Source organism: Protobothrops mucrosquamatus, unplaced genomic scaffold (assembly GCF_001527695.2).
Source record: "Protobothrops mucrosquamatus isolate PMUCROS unplaced genomic scaffold, P.Mucros_1.0 scaffold2075, whole genome shotgun sequence".
Taxonomy (NCBI): Eukaryota; Metazoa; Chordata; class Lepidosauria; order Squamata; family Viperidae; genus Protobothrops; species Protobothrops mucrosquamatus.
Window position 1 is genome coordinate 164,112 of NW_015388179.1, and position 15,747 is coordinate 179,858.

Consider the following 15,747-nt stretch of genomic DNA (forward strand, 5'->3'; position numbering starts at 1 on the left):
TTTGAACTTGAGATCTTCTGTCTGAAAAGCAGGTGTTCTATCATTGTTGTTGTTGTTAGTTGTGAAGTTGTGTCCGACCGATTGCAACCCCATGGACAATGTTCCTCCAGGCCTTCCTGTCCTCTACCATCTTCTGGAGTCCATTGAAGCTCACGCCTACTGCTTCAGTGATTCCATCCAGCCACCTCATTCTCTGTCGTCCCCTTCTTCTCTTGCCCTCCATCTTTCCCAGCATTAGGCCCTTCTCCAGTGAGTCCTCCCTTCTCATTAGGTGGCCAAAGTATTTGAATTTCAACGTCAGGATCTGGCTTTCTAAAGAGCAGTCGAGGTTGATCTCCTCTAGGACTGACCGGTTTGATCGCCTTGCAGTCCAAGGGACTTGCAGGAGTCTTCTCCAGCACCATAGTTCAAAGGCCTCAATTCTTTGGCGCTCAGCCTTTCTTAGGGTTCAACTTTCACAGCCATACATTGCAACTGGGAAAACCATGGCCTTGACTATACGCACTTTTGTTGGCAGGGGGATGTCTCAGCTTTTGAGTATGCTGTCTAGATTTGCCATAGCTTTCCTCCCCAAGAGCAAGATCGTTATTGTGGTCAAGAGGGAGAACAGGTTGAAACCAGGAAAGAGATTTCTTTAAGGCTGTTTCATTTCCAGGCAGGAACGAAGCAGTTAAAAGCTGCAACGACAGACATTGTCCTGTTTAACCATGACAAAATTTGAACTTGAGATCTTCTCTCTGAAAAGCAGGTGTTCTATCATTGACCTGCACTCATTTCTCATTAACAAAGCAATTTCCTTTGTTTTACTGCTGCTCTGGGAACGCAGAAAGAAAGAAGGTTGCCAAGCATCTGGCAGACCACAATAGAAGGGAATTATTTTGATGGATCACCTCTTGGGCCTTCCTTAAGGAATTTGCTCGCTTTTACACTTCTGTGTAACGCGATGATAAAAACCAGCTTTGGCTGCTGCAAGAATTATTGAAATCCCAGAGACACTCTTCAAGTGTCCTGTTGCACCCTGGAATAATTGTTTCCTGGTGTGGTAGGTAGCAACATCTTCTCTAGTGGACCCTGGAGAGGAGATTGTGACACGACCGATGCAAGTAGCAGACCATCAACTCCCAACTGGAAAAATAAAAATAAAATGCAATGCTGTTGATTTTTCTCACATGAGTTTCGGGCACTCCTGGAATGAAAATGCTCAAATCAAGATGATAGAATTTTGCAAGGTTTGGACCATTTGGGGAACCCGGGGCCTGAAAAAGTTTGCAAACACCTCCATCAGAGACATGAGGGCAGTTCTGAAAAATCTGGTTTATGTTAGGAAATGGCACTGACCACCCAGGGAATCCCAGCCCCTCGTAATGAGCTTGATCTTCTGCACAAGACCCACCAAAGCCGCAGCAGGGAAGGTGAGGCACGGTGGTTTCCTCCCCCGCCCCACTCTCTCCGTACAATTTCAATAATTTGTCCAGACATGGAAGCGAGTAGCGAAATTCCAAGTGAGTTGGCTAATCTAAAACCAAGACAAAACATCTCAAGACCTTCAGCCACAGCCATCCTCAGGGAGCTTTTTCAAAGAAGCTGTTTTGGTGGAATAACAGATTGGATCATCCCAGGGAAGGAAACCACAGCACCGAGGCGATTCACCAGCTCCATTTACAAAGGGCCCCTTGTCTGTCAAAGGCTTGGAGGCCTCCCTTCCCTTCTTCCCTTGCCATCCCCACCCACGTGCCAACCTGCCAGTAAGGAACAGGCACTGTAAAAAGGCCATGTGCAGCTCTGGATGCCAACCCTTAGCACAGAAGGTGGGGCTTCCTCTCCCACCGAGGTCAATCTGTAGCCCTGAATACCGTGGGGAGCTACAGGGAAATGAAATGGCCGTTTGCCAAAAGCGCAGCAACGCTTCCAAGCATAGAATGAGGGCCCCTTTTTCCGGTCCCACATATTTCCCACAATGATGTGTGAGTTTGCAACCATTTCCTCTTCCTTCCACGGAGTGGAAGGCTTCGCTGTCTGCCTTAGGCAGGAGTTCCTGTGTGCTGATAAACAGGGCAAAACGAGCAGGCCATCTCAATGTCATCATAACATACAGTTCCTGCAAGGATCTTTTTTATATATAATTTTATTTCCGGGTGAGGAAAGCTGAATGGGGAAGGTGGAATGCAGGACGGAGCAAACTCAAAAGTCAATTAAGTGGTATCACGGGGAACAGCCACTCGTCCTTACAATGGAAAGACCTATGTTACCAGCATTTTTAATGCATGGTAAGTAGGACACTGCAAAGATGGTTCTTTAAGTGGGAGTAAAGATGGAGAACTTGTGGCCTTCCGGATGTTACCAGACTCAAGTTTCCATCAAGCTCAAGTCTGGGCAATGCTCAGGGGTGACTGGAACAACCCCTAAGGCAGGGGTCCTCAACCTTGGCCACTTTAAGACTTGTGGACTTCAACTCCCAGCTGGCTGAGGAATTCTGGGAGTTGAAGTCCACAAGTCTTAAAGTGGCCAAGGTTGAGGACCCCTGCCCTAAGGGATCAAAGATTTTTCAATCTTAGAACAGAAGAAATGTGATGGAATGCTGTCTGGATTCCCGGGAGGGAGGGGCTGCTTTCCAGAGGAACACGAGACAATTCAGTTCAGGTAGTTTGTGTGAGAGAAAGAGGGTGAAGATGCCCCCTCCCTAATAGTTTCCCGAGTATATGTTTGACGAGGCAAGTAGTCTACTTAAGTTTGACAAGATTTCTGTCTATAGGTGAGGAACAATAAAGGAATCTGCTTCGAAGAATCCCAATGTGTCTTTCTGGGTTTTGGGAAGCCTGACAGGAGACGAAATAAGCAGACTTTTTAATGATCCTTCAGAGGCAACCACGACAATCTGGAGAGGTTTGAGAAATGTGGACAGCCATGGCACAGGAAGAAATGAACTAAAGGCAATCTGCAACATACTTCTGAAATTAATTTAAAACGAGCTAATTAGCCAAATACAAATACGTTGCCAATTTGGGAATCATGTGGTTTCAGTGGATTATAAGAAGGGTAGACAGAGGCAACGTTTGTAGACAAGGTCCCTGCATGGAAGGGAAAGGGAAAGAATTAATGGGCTTTGTGTTTAGCCATCCATCAAGACTGTCCCAAAGGTGCTTTTTCCAACTGGACTTTCTTGGTTTTTCCTTGAAGACGTTCTGATTCCCTTCCAAGAAGCCTCTTCAGTTCTCAGAAGCAATGCTTTCCCGAGAAGCAATAGCAGCCATCATTGCTTTTAGACCAAAAAGCACAATTCCCCTCCCTCCAAATTCTGCCACTGCCACTGCCACACACACACACCCACTCCTAAGCAATGTTTCCAAAGCTCCGTTTCTCCTCCAGGACCACAATTGGAAAAATGGGTGCAGAATTATTCACCACGTCCGGCAAAATCTTTTTTTCGAAAGACACTTTGGCAAACTTTATTTCAACCGAGCCATCACCCAGGGTCCTCTAAGGGCAAAAATCTGCTGACTTTTTCATTTTCGAGGGCTTCATCAAACCCAGTGTAATTTATAACCCCTGAACATTCAAAAAATTGGATAGGATTAGGTTGGAGTGAGCAAACACCGCTTAAATAGATTCTTTTCGTTGTTTTTTTTTTTAAAAAAGAAGCTTTTATAATTTCAATTGCCACATGCAAGGGCTGTCCTTTCTCTTCCCTTTTGTTCTCCCCCCCCCCCAAAAAAAGAAGTCAGCGTTGTCCTTTGCTTAGTGACTGTTGACTTTAATTCCTATGAGACAGCCAGTGGCATTTCATTTTGTTTGATTTGTTGTTTTTTTAATGCCTGTGCTTCACTAAACATCTCTCCACAGAGGCCGGCATAACACAAGAGCAATACAATTCCAATAAACACATAAAACAATTAAAACACAGCAGGCAACAAAAGCAAGAGTCAAATTAAATTACTCCAAAAAAAAAAAAAAAGTTCTCTGGGATAAAACAATGGCATCGCAAAGCTATCAAAGGCGGCAATGGTCAGCCTCTTCCACCCTTTTTAAAATTATATTATTTTAATTCTTGATCTACTGCATTGTTTCAATGCGGTAATGCTTATATTGTGTTATAAACGTACCAAAGCTATCAAAGGTATCAATCTCTGTATCAAAGGTTATTAACACTCTACCAAAGATTATTAAGTTTCTATTCTTTAGGTAGATTATTGACAATAGAGGAGAGGAAGAACTATTTAGTTTAGTATGGCTGTTCTGTATTAGAAACATAAAATAAAAAGATGCTGAGACTCTAGAAAGAGTACAGAGAAGAGCAACAAAGATGATCAGGGGACTGGAGGCTAAAACATATAAGGAACGGCTGCTGGAATTGGGGATGTCTAGTTTAACGAAGAGAAGGACGAGGGGGGACAGGATAGCAGTGTTCCAGTATCTCAGGGGCTGCCCCAAAGAAGAGGGAGTCAAGCTATTCTCCAAAGCGCCTGAAGGCAGGACAAGAAGCAACGGATGGAAACTAACCAAGGAGAGAAGCAACCTAGAACTAAGGAGAAACTTCCTGTCAGTTAGAACAATTAACCAGTGGAACAACCTGCCTCCAGAAGCGGTGAATGCTCCAACACTGGAAGTTTTTAAGAAGAGACTGGACAGCCATTTGTCTGAAATGGTATAGGGTTTCCTGCCTGAGTAGGGGGTTGGACTAGATGACCTCCAAGGTCCCTTTCAACATCATCATCATCATCATCATCATCATCATCATCATCATCATCATCATCATTATTATAATAATAGCTGAGTATAACCAAGACTCACATCAAAATACTTGTTGTATAATAGAGGTTTTGCTCTTAAACTGATTACTTCATATTAAGATCTCCATTGTACTGTTACAGACACATGTTACTGAAAGGGGGGGGGGGAGATAAACTGAACAAGTTTAATAAGAAAATACCCCAAAAAGTAGAAAAATAAAATAAAAAGGGAAAGGAAAATAAAGAAAAGCACTATTGGGTTTCTGAGTTCCCCCTTTTTTTAAAAGCAAATCAGCTTATTCATAATATTTGTGGACATTTAGCTCCCTCAGAAGTCAGACTGTAAGTAATTACTGTATATTTGCCATGTTGTATGATATATTGTATATATTGGGAACCATTCTTGCTTAAACATATGGTCAGACTTGCCAGGAGGAACAAAGGTCCAGCCAGTAAAATATGCAGTAAGTCACTGTTGATACAAAACACGCTGAATAAAATGGACGTGTATTCCAACAGTCTCCAACATGGCGCCCTGTAGATTTCAGGGGCTATTATTGTTCATGTGGGCTAGAAGATGGGAAACCTCAATTGTCTATCCCTCCTCCTCCTCCTCCTCCTCCTCCTCCTCCACCACCACCACCACCACCACCACCACTACCACCACAGCATTGTGATCAAAGCTACTTGACTACCAAAGGACAGGGGCGTCCATCATGACACCGTCTTACAATTTTGATACACACATTCCCATAGATGCCCTGGGACCTGTTCAATTTCACAAGGTCGGCTGTGTTCAGGAATAAAGTCAATTTATTGTTGACTCGGTCAGTTTATTGCTGACTCGGCCAGTTTGCACCTGAAATTGCAGCAATGCTGACCTTTTCAATCCCCTTTTTCCACTGATGGGAATTCTTATTTCACCCTGCTCCCAACTCCTTACATTTCCTGCCTTCCGTCCCCCATAATACCATTCGAACAATGCCCGGTGGCAGAAATGAAGAAAGCCGCAGATATCTTGAAATAGCTTGGGGATACTGTGTCATGGCCCACAAAGCTGGACAAGATTAAGAAGCCAACTTCTATGTAGATTTCAACAAGAGATTTTCCCATTATAGACTTAGACCAGGGGTGTCAAACTCAATTTCATTGAGGGCCGCATCAGCATTGCGGTTGCCCTCGGGGGGCCGGGTGGATGCGGTCTACTGGGTAGGCGTGGATGGAGTGGGTGTGGCCTACTGGGTGGGCATGGCCAGCTCTACATCGTTCACGTCAAGGGTGCCTGTGGGGGCCTGGGCAGGAGTGGGACAGATCTGAGGGTCTCTAGCAGAAGGGAGTGGGATCGAGGCAAGCGCCACGGCATGGTCCATTTCTTCATTCCTCACAAAGGGTGACACCTCCCCAGCATGCACCCAGGGGGAAGGGCCGACACAGCAGGGGCTGGTTCCTCGCTGGTTCCAGACAGCCTTGTGGAGCTAAGACTGAATGCGTTTCAGCATAGATGGCCACCACAAAATTGTACATTGGCTCCCGGCTGGCCTGGGCCAGGGCCAAGGCAGCAGGAGCCATTCCCTTACTGTTTCCAGGATGGCTTCACAGGCCACATGAAAGCACTTCGCAGGCTGCATCCGGCCCCCGGGCCTTGTGTTTGACATGTCTGTCAGACAAATTCAGAATTTTGGAAACTGGAAGAAGAATTCTCCAGCCTTAGCCCTCCCAAAGTCCCAACTCTACAAAGGGGAAGGAAAAAAAAACTTCAGTTACTGTTGACCCAAAGTGGTTTGGTTAAACCCCAACATTTTTATCTGTACCCATAGGTCTACCTAGAGGTCCTCCAGAAAATCAAGAGGTTACGTTGCAAAGGCAGCTTTGCTTGTGAACGTGTGTGAAGTACCTGCCAGAGACAGTGGTGGGAGGTTGGAAGGAAAATATCCTTTATGAAGGAAAAGTATATGCAGGAACCCAACTGTATGGGTTGAAGGAACCATATTTTTTTTTTTAAAAAAAATAATAATCTAAGGGCACTTCCCATTGTTGAGTTGAAATGTTCTCCACCCATCCTGGACTCAGCAGAGAACAGTCCGGCCTGACATTTTGTGACCCCATTGTTGATCCCAAATCCGCTTCTCTTTCCTCTGTTCTCAGCCACTCCAGTCCCAAAACTTCCTTCCACAGTAATAGGTGACCGCCTAACAGATTTAAAACACATTTCCATCTCCTTGGATGATGGTCAGGAAAAGGAAAACATACTGTTTTAACACTGGTACAAGAAAGGAATTACAGGCCAATCTCATTTGTGAGCTGGGAATAAGGTGAAGACAACATCATAGAGAAGAAGACCAAAAAAGTCAACAGAGGAGGAGGAGGAGAATGAGGAGGAGAAGAAGGGGGGAAACAACGAAGAGATGATTATGGTGATTGCTAGGCCAAGTGGCTTGGTGTTATGATAGAAACCTGCAAAGGTTCACTCAGAAGCCGGTGGAAGCAATGGCACCCTACCTGTTTCTGAGTGGAGGAAGGATGGCTCAAAGGTTAGAATATTTGGGATGTCCCCCATTTTGAAGCCCCTTATCACTTCCCATGGTGCTGGTTGAGAAGCCTTTAGTCAAATTCAATTCTCCACCAAGCCCTGCCTAAGCTGAGAAACTTCCAAATCTCATTGAGAAGTCAAATAACAGTTGCTTGTTTATATATGCTAGAGGAGCCAATATTGTCCTCCAAAGAAATCTAGCTGCTGTTATCAGTACATTTACTGAATTATATGAAATATCTGAGGAATTTGAAAAACTTTCCCAAAGACTGATAAAGTTATTGGCAAGGCAATGAACTCAAGTTCTCTAAATCAGCGGTTCTCAATCTATGGGTCGCGACCCCATTTGGGGTCGATCGACCATTTCATGGGGGTCGCCAAGCAAGGCTGTCCGCCATTTTTTCCCCCTTTTCCGGTGGGTGCCTTACCTCCCTTGAGCTGGGCCAGCTGGTGGTCGGCCTGCTCCATCTCTGCCGCTTGCCAGCTACGCCTCGGCTGGCGCAGGGGGCGGAACCACGCATGCGCGGCGCTCCCGGGCAGGGAAAGTCCTCGACTTACGACTGGTTGGGTAGTTCTCGACTTACGACCGGTTTAGTCCTCGACTTACGACCGGTTGGGGGTCGCGGCATTAAAAAGGTTGAGAACCACTGCTCTAAATGATGCCTATCAACCTCAGATTGAGACTCAAGCAGCTGTTCCTGAACACAGATCTTAGAAACATAGAATCATGGAGCTGGAAGAGATCTTGGAGGTCTTCTAGTCCAATCCTCTGCCCAAGGCAGAAGTCTTCATGCCATTTCAGACTAAGGCTATCCAATCTTTTCTTGAAAACCTCCAGCGATGGAGCCCCCATAACTCCAGAAGGCAAGCAGTGCCACTGATTAATCGTTCTCACTGACAGGAAATTTCTCCTTAGTTCTAGGTTGTATCTCTCTTTGATTAGTTTCCATCCGTTGCTTCTTGTCCTGCCCTCAGGCGCTTTGGGTGCACCCCCTCTTCTCTGTCAAGCCCCTCCAATTTTGGAAGACTGCCATCATGTCACCCCTAGTTCTCCTCTTTGTTATTGGCCGATTCTGTTTTGGTTTTTTTTTCCTTTTCAAATGCCTTTTTCTTCACTTTTGCAATCAGGGGGAAAAACCTTCCAGTGATGGAGCCCCCACAACTCCAGAAGACAAGTTGTTCCACTGATTAATTATTCTCACTGCCAGGGAATTCATTTTTAAGGAGGATCCATGAGGAGTTCTCTGCTACACTCCAAACAAAATGAAATTCAATGGTGAAAAAAGTAAGATTCTACATTTAGGCAAGAAAAACCCAATGGACAGGTACAGTATAGGTGAAACCTACCTGAATAGTACTAACTGTGAGAGGGATCTCGGTGTCCTAGTGGACAATCACCTAAATATGAGCCAGCAGTGTGCTGCAGCTGCCAAAAAAGCCAACACAGTTCTGCATTTACAGAGGGATAGAATCAAGATCACATGAAGTGTTAATTCCACTTTTCAAGGCCTTGGTAAGACCACACTTGGAATACTGCATTTTTGGTCACCATGATGTAAAAAAGATATCGAGGCTCTAGAAAGAGTACAGAGAAGAGCAACAAAGAGGATTAGGGGACTGGAGGCTAAAACATATAAAGAACGGCTGCTGGAATTGGCTATGTCTAGTTTAATGAAGAGAAGGACGAGGGGGGACATGATAGCAGTGTTCCAATATCTCAGGGGCTGCCCCAAAGAAGAGGGAGTCAAGCTGTTCTCCAAAGCACTTGAGGGCAGGACAAGAAGCAATGGATGGAATCAAGGAGAGAAGCAACCTAAAAGTAAGAAGAAATTTCCTGACAGCTAAAACAATTAATCAATGGAACAACTTGCCTACAGAAGTTGTGAGTGCTCCAACACTGGAAGTTTTTAAGAAGAGATTGGACAACCATTTGTCTGAAATGGTACAGGTTTTCCTGCCTGAGCAGGGGGTTGGACTAGATGACCTCCAAGATCCCTTCCAGGTCTGCTATTCTATTCTGCTCTGTTCTGTTCTGTTATCCTGTCCTGTCCTGTCCTGTCCTGTCCTGTCCTATCCTATCCTATCCTATCCTATCCTATCCTATCTTATCTTATCTTATCTTATCTTATCTTATTTTATTTTATAGTTTCTAAGGCAAATGGGAGAAGATTCCCTGCCTGAAATATGGTGGGTGTTCCAAAAACTACCTATTCTCTTTCTCGAGGATTTATCCCTGAAACATGGTTGAACATTGGCAATGATTATAGAGAAGACCATCCAAGGCTATTTCAACAACATTTCAAGCTCCATCCATCATCTTCTCCATTCCATCCTCCTAAGATGACCTCTCTCTTTTTAAAGTTTCCAAATCACAGAATGCCCTCAGAAGAAACGCTTGAAAGTTGCAGAAGGTGCCCAAATAAACACAGATTCCTACTAAAGCAACAGTGGGTGGCTTGTCCTCCCCAACCCCCCCCACCCCACTTTCCCACAGACCACCCTAGTTGGAGGTTTGTTAAAGTCAGGAAGTAAAGGACAGAAATATCTTCCCATGTGTTCTGCGCATTCCTGTACGTTCCAGCTCTTTGAACAAATCAAGGCTTCAGAATACCTCCCTTTTTCATAACTTTCCACTTCCATTAGTTTAAAATGGAAGACGTCTACCATTAATGCATTAGCATCAATCTATCGGGGAGCAGAGATCTCCTTCACCTGCACCGTGAAAAATGGCACATTGGTATCCATCCTTCTAACCAAAGGCTAGGAAGATCTGGTGTTCTCACCCATAAAAATGCTGCCATTTTAACTCATGTTATAAATATATTAAAATGGTATGCCTCCTGACTTGCAGTGGTCCCGAACAGCTCACAACAAACACATAGATTGCCGTAAAACATAAAAAGTAAAGAAAGAAAAAAAGATGGCAAGTGTAATGAAGTGAGGGATCTCACTGTCCATCACCAAAGAGCTGGTGAAGAGCCAGGACTTCACAGCCCTTCTAAACAACAGTAAAATGAGGGGCATCTGAACCTCATTCCAGAGGGCAAATTTTGCTACAGAGAAGGCAGGCTTCTGGGTCATGAAAGATGACATTGTTTAACTCAAGGGTAGGCAACCTTGGCTCTTTTATGACTCGTGGACTTCAACTCCCAGAATTCCTGAGCCAGCATGGTTCAGCTTGGAAACCTCTCCCTTTCCCCTCAGCGTGGCTGGCTCAGGAATTCTGGGAGTTGAAGTCCACCAGTCATAAAAGAGCCAAGGTTGCCTATCCCTGGACTAGGCCTACCAGTTTCTGATAATCTACTCCTGACAGGCTTAATAGACTAGTACAGAGGTAGGCAACCTTGGCTCTTTTATGACTCATGGACTTCAATTCCCAGAATTCCTGAGCCAGCATGGCTCAGCTTGGAAACCTCTCCCTTTCCCCTCAGCATGGCTGGCTCAGGAATTCTGGGAGTTGAAGTCCACGAGTCATAAAAGAGCCAAGGTTGCCTACCCCTGATTTAACTGAAAGACTCAGGAGTGCATCAACCCTGCAGGATCAAATTGGCCAGGCAGATACCATGCAAGACAAGTGGTCCTCAATTAACCAGGTTCTCTGTTGTGTAGGGCTTTATCAAGCACCTTATATCACCTTTAGATGGAGTGTCTTACTTTCTGCATTTATTAGAAAAGCTTTTCTACTTTGGAGTTCATTCTGTTGTTGTTATTGTTTTTTTAACCACCATTTCTTGAACTATGAACTGAAGCGAGAAAAAAAAAGAGCAAACACATCGGGTGATCCGATAAGTCATACGGTTATCTCATTAAAAAAAAGTAACCATATGGTTACAGCAGCTAAGCGGCGCAAAGGTCTGGTTCCTACATCATAAAGAATCACCTTGCCTAATCGCTGTTTTCTGAAAAAGCAAAAACTGGCTGGGTTTGCAAAATACACACGGCCATTAAACATGGTTTACAAATCATTATGGCTTTTTGGCTTGGTACACACCACACCTCAAGGCAAACAGCAAGCAAAGTTTCTTGGCTATGTCAAGGGATTTTTTTATGATGTCTGGCTGCTGCATGTTTTATTTCTTGTTTTATTTTAGCACTGGTGTGTGTGTGTGTGTGTGTGTGTGTGTGTGTGTTTAAGTTTGCAAGCTGTCCAGTCATGCACTTGAGATGGGCAGCCATCTAAGTCAAACAAACAAACAAACCACACCTGGATTTTTTATGTGAATGCAGTCAACAAATAAGACACTACCAGGAACATCATCAACCATCCCACCATACAATACCACTAGGAATTTGCTCATGCCAAAAGATTCTCAGAGAAGAAATGTTGAGAATGTAAACACACAACTGCCACTGACAACTGCATTGAGAAGCTGAACGTGGAAGAGAGATATAGGTAGATAGGGAGGGAGGAGATACATGGGGAAGGAAGGAAGGAAGGAAGGAAGGAAGTGTTTTATCATTCAAGATTTGCTTCTTGATTAAGATGTTGAGTTTCTCCCTTTTTTAATGAATGGATTACACAGCATGAAAAAGTTTGAAAACCCTTGCATTGGGCAATCTGAGAGACAAAGATCAGGTCTAAAGTGAGACAGTATTGGCTGCTAGGTTCTCTGTTTTATAATGCTGAACTCACGGCACAGGACTCAGATGTTCTGATCTACCACTCCCACCCACTAGGGGTAATGACAAAGGAATTGTAGTCTAGCAACCTTATCTTCTTTCCACTCTGATATACCCTCACCAGGTGGATCTTGGTCCTGCCTACAATTTGCGCAGTGTCGTCAGGTGCGGGAAACCTAGAATGACATGTGTAAAAACTCAGAGCCGTTTCTTTATTCCATGTTCGCCTGTGGACAAAATCTTGCCAGACTAAAGCACGTTCTACATAACTGTCTAATGCACGCTGAGAAGAAATTAGGAAGGATTTCTCCTGGGCTGCTTCCTGCATTGCAACGATTCAAGGCTGATATTTCTCTTTGTTTCCGCATCTCATAACTCAGTGCCAGATTCCACCACAATGGCTTTCGCTATATAACAAGCCAACGTCTCTAGATACCTGGAGAAGTAGATCTTCTTCAGGTGTTTGGAGGCTTCATCCTCGTTAGAAGGAAAGAGATTCCTCCAACAGTTCTTAAACCCTGCATTCTACTTCTTACCCAGAGCACAATGGCTCAGCTGTTAAAGACACTCAGCTTGTCAGCTGGAGAGCTAATAGCCCAGGTGCAAGACCTGGGTTCTGTACAATGGGGTGAGCTCCCGTTCCTTGCCCCAGCTCTTGCCCATCTAGCAGTTCAAAAGCATGCAAATGCAAGTAGATTAATAGGTACCACTTTGGTGGGAAGGAAACAGCATTGAGTGCACCTCTGGCGTATAGTCATGCTGGCCACATGGCAACAGAAATTGGCTTCGGACAATGTTGGCTCCCTTGCCCAAGAAGCCAACACAGTACTGGGCTGCATTAACAGAGGGATAGAATCAAGATCACGTGAAGTGTTAATACCACTTTACAATGCCTTGGTAAGGCCACACTTGGAATACCTCATCCAGTTTTGGCCACCCCGATGTAAAAAAGATGCTGAGATTCTAGAAAGAGTACAGAGAAGAGCAACAAAGATGATTAGGGAACTGGAGGCTAAAGCATATAAGGAACGGCTGCTGGAATTGGGTATGTCTAGTTTAACGAAGAGACGGACAAGGGGGGACATGATAGCAGTCTTCCAGTATCTCAGGGGCTGCCCCAAAGAAGAGGGAGTCAAGCTATTCTCCAAGGCGCCTGAAGGCAGGACAAGAAGCAACAGATGGAAACTCATCAAGGAGAGAAGCAACCTAGAACTAAGGAGAAACTTCCTGACAGTTAGAACAATTAACCAATGGAACAACCTGCCTCCAGAAGCAGTGAATGCTCCAACACTGGAAGTTTTTAAGAAGAGACTGGACAGCCATTTGTCCGAAACGGTGTAGGGTTTCCTGCCTGAGCAGGGGGTTGGACTCGATGACCTCCAATGTCCCTTCCAACTCTGTTATTCTGTTCTGTTCTGTTCTGTTCTAGTCTAGTCTAGTCTTCCAACTTTATTATTATTATTATTATTATTATTATTATTATTATTATTATTATTATTGAAATGGAGATGAGCTTCAGGCCCTAAATTGGACACAATTGGACAGGGAAACCCTAACCTTTTACTTCTTACCCATCATTGCACAATGCTTTTATACAGTGCAGATCAGCTGTGTGCTGTGGAAAGATGCATGAAAAAAAGAGGTCCTCCCAGTGAAATCTTTTGTGCAACGTTATGTCCAGGCGAGGGGGGAGAGTCTACTAGGACAAGAGACCTAAGCAGACAGGATGTAATAGTATGCACAGAGAGGGAAAATACAACCTAATACCAAATTCTCCATGTGTGAAAGAAATTATGCTTAGGTCTGGCAAAGGAGGAAACGGAGGACCTTTCATTTTCTAGTAAAAAGAAATGACAGACCATTAACTTTGGAGGAGCCGAAGAGAACCCGGGGCCCTGAAGCTTGAGTGCGCCCCAGTGTCTAGCCTGCGCAAAAGGAGGTCGCAAAGAACACTGAGAAGAGGCAGGGAAAATTCGAGTCTCACCCAAAAAACCATTAAGCAGCATTTTCTTGACTCACAGGAAAAAAGAAAAAGGAGGGGAGGGAAAATCCTGAGAGGATTTTCAATTGCAAGGTATTAATTCCACATGTTCCAAACTTTAGAGGACTTAATAAGCAAACCCTAGTCTCAGCAATTACCTGATCCCCATTCCATGCACGCCGTTGAGGATTTGAAGACGGAGAGGTAGATGGTTTTTCCAGTTGCAATGTATGGCGGTGAAAGTTGGACCGTAAGAAAGGCTGAGCGCCAAAGAATGGAGGCCTTTGAACTCTGGTGCTGGAGAAGACTCCTGCGAGTCCCCTGGACTGCAAGGCAATCAAACCGGTCAGTCCTAGAGGAGATCAACCCTGACTGCTCTTTAGAAGGCCAAATCCTGAAGCTGAAACTCAAGTACTTTGGCCACCTAATGAGAAGGAAGGACTCACTGGAGAAGAGCCTGATGCTGGGAAAGATGGAGGGCAAGAGAAGAAGGGGACGACAGAGAATGTGGTGGCTGGAGGGAGTCCCTGAAGCAGGAGGCGTGAGCTTCAATGGACTCCAGAAGATGGTAGAGGACAGGAAGGCCTGGAGGAATGTTGTCCATTGGGTTGCGATGGGTCGGACACGACTTCGCAACTAACAACAACAACAACAAATTTATTAAAGTGTATGCCAGCAATTCCTGCAAGACTCAAGTTCGCTTCAGGTATGTTCTGTTACAGAACAGCCATCCGCTATCTGCATAAAACTCTGGAATAATCATGAAAACAAGCCTCAGAGCAAGGTTAATATAGTTTCATCAATATTTCAATGCCATTAATATTTATAGTCACTATGTTTCAGGGAACACCATTAATTATTAACGATGGATGTGCTAATCACTCAAATCAGTCAATTCACTCAAACTGAATTTTTGAACCAGTCTGGGGGGGAAAAAAATTTACCTCTGCACCCAATCCTCAAACTGACTCAAAAGCAGCTGACTGGAGATATCATTTCAATCAGATCTTCAAATTCCACCGACAATTAATTTATCTCTAGCCAAAAGTAAGGGCTGTTTGCTTGAAGCTGATTCAGGATTTGCTCCCCAGGGCTGAGAGATTGACACTAACCTGTGTTCTTTATCGCTTCAAGACTGTTGAGCAGGAGTTACAGCAATCAGGGCAATGAATTTGGAAGGCATCATTTCACTCATTTATTATTAAACTAGCTGTACCCGGCCACGCGTTGCTGTGGCTCAGTCTGGTTAAATGGAAAAGAAAGAAAAGAGAAAGCGCACGTTTGTGTTGCTTTTACGTCCAACAGATGGCGCTGTTTTTCAAAAAAAGCATGTTTTACCTGTCACAGGTGTGACATCTATATAATAGTAGATATATAAAAACACGCGCGTATTCGAATGCAACGTTGTGTCAAAATTTCAAAGCAATCGGTGAAGAACTTTCGGAGAGTTAAGATTTTGAACAAACGAACATTTACATTTTTATTTATGTAGATAAATATATATGGCCTCCCAACTCATACATAAGCGACTCCAGGCACCAATTCACAGCCCTATTGTCTGCTTCTGTGATGATTGCTCCTTTTAGTTAGTATCGGGGACCACACCATGAATAATGTGCCACTGTGATATTCGTCAGCAAACAAGAAATTAAAATCAAAAACCTACAAAACAGCTCCATTAGTTGGACAGAAATTAGAGCCACAACCAATATATCACATACCAAAAGTTCAAAAAGCTCATTCTGTCATACAATAAAAAAAACAACCACCAAACTGCCACTTGCCTAACATTTTGGTCCAAATGGTGCTGTTCCATCGAATTGGAGATCATACAGTGAATCTAGCACATTATGTAACTTTGGATTATGTAATTTTATCTCCAAGGATAA